We start from the raw sequence: 8357 nt of genomic DNA on the forward strand, positions 1-8357 counted from the left end.
ATGGCAGCACAGTCCTCTGGTGTGTCAGCCACTCCTCCCAGTTTTGTGTCATCAGCAAACTTGCTGAGGGTGCACTCAGTTCCCTCATCCAGGTCATTGATGAAAATATTAAACAGCACCGGTCCCAGCACCGACCCCTGAGGAACTCCACTAGTCACAGACCTCCAGCTAGATTCTGCGCCATTGACCACAACTCTCTGCCTTCTTCCTTTCAACCAGTTCTCGATCCACCTCACTACTTGATCGTCAAGCCCACACTTCTTTAGCTTATCTATGAGGATGCTGTGGGAGACAGTATCAAATGCCTTACTGAAATCAAGAAAAACTACATGTACTGCTCTACCATCATCCCTCCACCTAGTCACTTCCTCATAGAAGGCTATAAGGTTGGTCTATATTTGTTACTCCTGCATACCAAATATTCTTTTTCACTTTGTACATATATGCCTTTCTTAGTACTGTAATATATCTTTATTTCCTCTAAACTGAACATTAGTTCTCAGAAAACCTGGTACTGATCTAAAACTTTTCTTCAGGTATGCATATATCTCTCATCCTTATTGGAAGTTATCCAGATATATATGAGTACATAAACAGCTGAGAATCCTTCCTTCTCCTCCTTTAGTTTCTTGCTCAATTACATTTTTACTTTTTATGTTTATATTCCTGTTATTGGGCTAATATATAATGGTTTTAGATGTTTATGTATTCCCAAACTGTGTAAAAAAATCTTTCCCTTCTCAAAAAGCAAATCCAAAACCTGATGCTAAGCTTCATGCTTATTGTGGTCTAATACTTACTGACTCAAATACTGGATTTCTTGGTACCTTATACATTGTGCCTTATACATGGCTTAGTTCATTCCTCAGAGTTATTTATTCTCTTTTAAAATATCTTTTAATCCATTTTCCCCCTCAGTTTAGCATTGTATGTTCTATATAATATAAATAGCACAAATTTTCTTCAATGTTGGGATGAGTGAATACTAACTCATTTCTTTTCCCTTTATTTTTAGATCATTGACACTGACTTTTAACCATGTTTCATTTCTCTTCAGTGAAAAAGGGACTGTTATTTACCCACACCTTCTGGAATACAGAGGTTCATGCCATATGGGAAGCATGTTATATTCTAGAAGAAGACAAATATGAGCATATGTGGAGCTGCAGTGGCTGGAATAATATTGCATCAACATTCCTGTTAAGTAAATAATATACTTAACACTCCTTATAGAATAAATTAATGAAAATAATTTTAATATTACAGACATATATTTTAGGGCTCTAAAAAGAGAGTTAACACAAACAAAGAATGGGAATATATCATCCATGCAGCAAACTGGCCAAAACCAACTACAGATGGAGACTTCACATTCCTGATTATGCTAAATCATTTAAAAAATTGCTATCACTTGAGAAAATTATGTAAGAGTTTAAGAAAAATAGTTAATGGAAGTGGAAGTGAGTTCCAATGGGGTGTTATTACCTATGTTTATCTGATTTGGGTTCCACTCAACCATGAGAAGAATCCTATTTAAACACTTCCTATCAGTGTGATATCATGATTTTCCTCATACTTTCCAGTTCGTACTATGTCTAGGTTCAATACTGCATCTAAGTACATTATCATGTGTGTATGTCTTGTTTTAGTACTTATTGTTATGGTGTTGGCCAGAAATAGATTATTGTACTTGGGTTAACTAAATTTCTTCAACCAATTTTTATTAAAAAGTTCTTTCTATCTAGGAGTACAGTACTATGGAATCTAATTACCTGAACATTTTTAGATAAAAAGTAAATAGATCAGGAGATAAACTCTGATGTTTGTATGTTGATTGTCGTTTGGTTGTTTTTTAAATTAAAAAAGATATTAATAACATTTATAAATTATATGTAAAATAATTACTACATTTTCAAATGTAGGAAAACCGCTGGACTGGGATAAGCTTGAAGATTTAAAATGAATAAAAAATAATAGTGCAGAATTATTTAAGTAATAATTTCCAGCATTTAGCAATTGACTGGTTATTTAATGGTCCAATTGAAAGGACTGTGGGGTCTTTTCATATGTTGATAAATCTATCATTTATTTGTGCTATTAAGCAATTTTCAGGCATTCTGAATGCAGAACATATTCTATTACATTTATATACTCATTAAAGTCTCTATGCACCAGATGGTATAATACAAGAAATATTTGAAGCACTCCATAATTAAAGCTTCTAATATGTAATGGTCTGGCTGTATGTTTGACAGTTTGCTACACACGTTTATATTCTAATTCTTGAGTTCAGTGTCTTTTGCCTGTTATTCTGAAGGACAGAGATTGTAACGAATTTTCAACGTCTATTAAAGCATCAGAAAAAGAATTTACTGATTTAATTATATTCAGACATCACCTGTAATGTTACAGAAGTGTCATACATATAGGCAAAGTAAAAAAAAAAAGTTGCCCCTTCTTGTGCCCTTTTTTTGTGAGGGTTCTCTTTTCTAGTGTGCTGTTACAGACAGATGGTCAAATGGCTTTTTTTCAGTTTTGTAGGAGTAAGTGGCAACTCATCTCCCTAAGAAATGAAGGAAAGACATCATAAGAAAAGCGTTTGTTAGCCAAAAAGTCATCCACATTGACTCTGAAGTAAAAAACTGCTGGAACCTGGTGCTGTGACTCCTCAGGACTTCAAAGATGTCGGCTTGATTTCCCAGCCCTCAAGGAAGATGGAAAGAGCAGATCAGAAGTCAGAATTATGGGAGAAACTGCAGTTTGGGAGGAGTCCAGAAGTCAGAACTATGGCAGCTTGGGAGGATAAACACTTCTGGAAAGTACAGTTCTCTCTCTGAATATATCAGCTCATCTGGTTAGGATATACCAGGGGACCTGTGGACAGGATATTTATTCTCAGCTTACCTTACTTCTGGGTTGGCTAACCTTAACCTTAGTAGTGTCAGTGGAGACCAAAAGCATTAAGCCTCTCTGCTAAAACACAAAGGAAATCCTTACCAGTTCCTTGCATTCATTACCTGTTTGCACAGCCAGGAAAAACAAAGTATGCAGACCAGACCAAGGGTCTGAATTTTTCCTCATGTCCCACATCCTCCTGAATGGTTCTCCATTATTGTGACAGAGTGGACACAGCTGCACTGTTGTGGCCAATGTGTCCACTCTACTGTGGTCTACCTAATTTCTAATACTAGATAATACTGGTACTATTGTTTAGCGATATATATGCTAGGAACACATAAGAGTGTGGCAGTGCCCTTAAACGCACACTTCAGAGTTTTTCTTTATGGAATTGGTGTCTTACTGAATCATGTAATAACTGAGACATTATTGGAAAACTTTCATCTTGGAGTTGATTCATATTCCTGGAATTTTTTTTTCTCTTTGACAAGAGCAATGGGCTGCAAAATGCTTGCTTTGCTACTTAAAGTGTTTATGGTTGTGAAGTAATAGTATAGAACATTATTCTTCCAGCAGGCTTTCTCTAAACTTGAGTTGCACTTACACTGATAACTCAGCTTTTTTCCTGACATTAGTTTTTATAGAAGTTTTCATTTGTGGGTCACCAATACATCATGATGATTGGAGACTGTGATGCAACCTTTCTAATACTTCTGAATCTGAATTTTTCAATTTCAGCATTGTCAGCTTGTCATCTTGTTTGAATAGCAGAGCAGATGGAAGTGATAAAAGCCCAGAAACTTCAGAAATACTGAATATACTGAAATACAGAAATACAGAATACTGAAGTTTCAGGGTTAAATGAATGACTTGACGGCTTGCATCAACGTTTAGTCCCATCATACTGACAGATGCTGGTTCAAGAAAGTCCTGCATTAGCCTAAGGAGTCACTGGATATTCCTGAATCATGGGGCTCCTTTAAGTCGTAGGTAAGTAAAAGCAAATTTATCAGTCTACAATTGAAATATTATATTTAATAAATATCCCTCCCTCTGTGTATCTATCTGAAATAAATGATTGTACAAAACACTGTAATACAGAGACTAAGAAAGTATTGGATTCATTGCATCAGTTAGTTTAGCACATGGACAATAAAAAGGGGTTATAGTACAGGTAAAAGTTTCCAATAAAAATCCTTTTTGATGTTTCATCATGTATTTCTTTTTATCTGCATTTTTTCTTCATTATGCATTTTGATAGAAAATTCCGATGAAACTTTCACAGAGTCATAGAATCAACCAGGTTGGAAAAGACCTTTAATATCCTCAAACCCAACCATTACCTCAGGACTGCTAAGACCACCACTAAATTGTATCACTGAGGGCATCATCTACATGGTTTTTTAACACTTTCAGGGATGGTGATCCAACCACTTCCCTGGGCAGCCTGTTCTAATACCTCATCACCCTCTCCGTGAAGAAATTTTTCTAATATCCAATTGAAACCTCCCTGGTGCACCTTAAGGCTGCTACCTCTTGTCTTTCCCTTTTAAGAAACTTTTTACATTAGCAAAAGATTGAAAATAACTACTTGAATAAAACCAAACTAAAACCTATCAAATACAGCTACATATTTTTATTCTAATATAACATTTACATTTTATTTTTTAATTAACTCTGTAGTGTTTACATGCATAAAGTAATTTAAAGCACATGAGGTACTTTCAAGAATGTATTTTGAAAATAAATGCCTATTTATTCTAAAAAAATATTTATTCCAAAATACTATTTATTTATTCTAAAATACTATTTATGTATTCTAAAAGATATTGCACAATTAATCTTTTTTTCTGAATCTTCAGTGTGCACGAGAATATATCTGTATGATATAATATTTGTCTTTATTCTTCATATTAAATCAAAGCATGAACTGGGAAAAATGAAAGTAGGGATTGGTGGTTATTCAAAAAAATGTGGGTTTTTTTTAAACCTAAGTCTGTCTTTCTGACCTATTCTGACCTACTATGGAATACAGACTTCTCAATAAGAAATCAGATTGAGAATCAGGAAATTGTAAGAAAATTAATTTTGGCCTAGACTTTTCTTTTTATTCAAGTCTTGACAAACTGATTGGCTCTTTTATATGCAGGAAGAAGGCTTCCTAATTTTTAGTGCATCTTTCTGATGCGGAAACTAGAATTTGGTTGTCTTCATCAATGTCTGTTCTCTTTTCTGTCAAGTAAAAGACTTTATGTTTCAGTTGTTTTTTAAAGCAGAAGTCAATTGTTGTTATAGGATATTCATTGAAGATTTGTATAGCTGTTTCTCTTATGACTATGTACTTTCTTAAGTATAGATTTTGTAGATCTTAGGTTGAAGATCATTATCACAATTAAACGTTGTAGGCATAGGAAAAAAATTAAAAACCTGCTTAAAACTGATATGATCTAAATTGAACACAACACATGCAAAGATCAAGGATTTATGCATGTCATTAGGCAAAACAGCATGTATTAATGTTGGTTTGTATTAACCTTTTTGTATTATAAATATAAAGGGAGAATTCTAAGGGGATTATACTTATTTGTAAGTAATGGTTTCTACCAAAGGAAACCGTCTTAGTAACTTAAACTATATAAATATATTACTAAGTGTGTAAGACAGAAGTTTGATAATGTTTGCAGATGTTTCCATGGAAGTTAAGATTGATGTTAAGTACAAAATAATACCTTATAAAAACTTATCATTTAAAATAAACTCATGTATGATAAAAACAGTATAATAAAAATAACGAAAGAATACATTATAATAAACATATAAGCTAAAATAAAATTCAGTAAATAAAAATTATAAATAAATACTATTAATTATAAGAAAAAATTAAAACTGGGATGTTTAATGATTCATAATTAGGTCTTAACTCTTATGAACAATTCATTTTTATTATAAAAAAGCAAGAAAACATGAAATTTTTGATCATATTATGCTTTGAAAATCTTACACTTATCTTAAGCTACCTAGTTTTCTTGAGCTTACTTTAAATGTACCTTTTATGAATAAGAAGGAAAATTACAAAAATATTCAAAAATGCTTATTTTCTTTGTCTTACCACAAGAACTGGAGAATTGCCTTACAGTGTAGAAGAGTGACGTATCACAAACCTTTAGAAGAAATCCTTTTCCATTCCAAAGGAGTTATGCTACACTTACTGCTACAGATCACTGCACAGACCACAGACATGACCATTTTTATTTAAAAGTAATATTTAAGGTTAACTATTATACTGAAAGAGAAGCAAAAGCTCTTGTTTCAGGTAATAGGCTAACATTTAGGTACAGACTTGAGGGCAAAACCATTATGTGGGAAAAGAATTGTCCCATATCTGCTTATAAGTTGCTAATCTTGTTACATTTTCACCTCAAATATCTGGCACAATACCAGTAAGGTCTGCTGAGAGCCATTCCTGCCTCCAGAACACAGAATGTGTTTAAGCCCCTATAGTCCTTTTATGATGTCCTTTCTGTTTGCTTTCTTCTGTTCCTCTTTTGCTCTTATATCCTTGAATAAAATTTTTGTGAAACGGGATGTGTCAAAATAGCTGTCTTCTACTCTGTCCCCGTACCCAAAGAACAGTGCAAGCTGTCTTACCGTTTGCCTTTGAAAGCAAAATGGTTGAGATCATGAGTTTAATTCAGGGAGATCCTATATACTATTATAGTTCATAGTTCAATGCCTGCAACTCCCTCTACACTGGAAAGATTTTTAAGGCTGTCGAACAGTAACAAATTTGCATAGATTGTTAAATATTATATGCATCTGCAAAAAATTAGTGAAGGCGAGAACCTGGATTTAAGGGGAAACAGCTCTATTTATCTAAATTTGTTCTAGACCTAAAATGATATTGACTTGAGATTTAGAGCCTCAGATCACAATTTTCCTTCTAACACATTTAGTTGTTACGGTAGGGTATGGATGATGAATGTTTACATACATTCAAAAAATGATTGAGGCATTCATTGTGAAAAAATGCTCTGGGACCTATAATGACACTTCTGATTGAGATCTCTGAAAATCACTGTGTTGTGGCTTCTTTCTTTTCATTTGCTACAAGCAACTTGGTCTTTTTTTTTTTTTACGTCAGTTTGATGTGAACTTTCCAGTTCTTCTGGTACAGTATTTTTGTTTTCTGAAAAAAAAAAAAAACAACCAACAAACAACCAAACAAAACAAAAAATAAAAACACCAAAAAAAAGGAAACCTACATTTACTTCAGTTCAGAAAGCTGACCTGTAAGGCTTTGAAGTTAAATAAATGAAATTAAATTAACTGGAAGTTTTCTGGTTTTAACAAATTTTTCGTGAAAAGTGAGTGTCATCAAGCAAATGGAAGATAAAGCACAGGGATGATAAATCATGTCGTAAAGTTAGGAAAGATAAATGGAAGCTAATGGAATTTTGAAGTTACAAATTGAGGTTGACTTTTGATATATGTTCATTTTTTCTCTGAATGTAAATTTTTAATTCAGTTCAAGAGAAATAAGACTTAGGACTGTTCCATTTTAAATTTTCAGGTAGATTATTGATCCCACTCAGTTCCCTTTTAAAAATCCATTAAGTTGATTGGCCTATAGAGAATGACAGACAAAATATCCCTTTCTGTGAATGTTTGGAAGACCTTTTCTCCTGTCTTTGAACTCCAGCAGAATAACATTAGTATGTTAACAATCTACTGTACAGTGATTCAGCAAACATTTTGGCATTCAAGGATTGTCTCTTCCTCTGTCAGAGTCCATATATCAAAGACTATGAGCTAATTGTCTGTAAAAGCAGCATGGAGCATTCAGCCTTTCCGGTCACAAAATCCTCACTTGCTGGTCAGCGAAAAGGGTCCCAGCAACTTTGTTCAAGCAAGCAGACCTAGTATTCAGCACTTTTGCACAACAGAAGCTTTTGTGAAGACATCCATAGAAAATTAATCTAAAATAAAACAAAGTGTGATCTACTGTTGAAAAAGTTAAAAAAAAATACACTATGGATTCTTAGCTGAACAGCCACAAATTGTTCAAAACAGTTCAAAGTCTTGCTTCCTTTGTCCTTCTGTTAAATAAGAAGGTCTCAATTAGATGATGTAAAGATATGGAAATGAACCATTAAGATCCAGAATAAGGACAGAATTATTTCCTGTACAGGTTTTAAAACTAGCATCAAAAAGTGCAGACAGAAATTTAAAGTATTATATGTTTTATCTTTACTAAGATAGTAGTAATCACTCTTTCTTTCATGAATTGCAATCTGGTATGTTTCTCCTTAAACTTATGTATTGTGTCAAGGTGTGAAAAGTTCGTAAGCCTGTAATCATAATTTGGTCTGTTTAGAGAGATAAAAAAAAAGACACATATAACTGTTTTTAAAGTGTTGTTAAAGTTAGTATATGTAGAAATCTACTCTTTCAACTGACGT

At 33.3% G+C, this 8357-nt stretch overlaps 1 long non-coding RNA gene across 1 annotated transcript; it reads left to right on the forward strand.

The window, feature by feature from the left end:
- The first annotated feature begins 222 nt into the window (after positions 1–222).
- On the forward strand, positions 223–7007 carry LOC136009352 (uncharacterized). The gene is made up of 4 exons (XR_010610517.1): positions 223–386; positions 1058–1204; positions 2534–3888; positions 6014–7007. It is a non-coding gene; the product is annotated as an uncharacterized LOC136009352 (long non-coding RNA).
- The last annotated feature ends 1350 nt before the right edge of the window (positions 7008–8357 follow it).

This window comes from Lathamus discolor, chromosome 2, assembly GCF_037157495.1.
Source record: "Lathamus discolor isolate bLatDis1 chromosome 2, bLatDis1.hap1, whole genome shotgun sequence".
Lineage (NCBI taxonomy): Eukaryota > Metazoa > Chordata > Aves > Psittaciformes > Psittacidae > Lathamus > Lathamus discolor.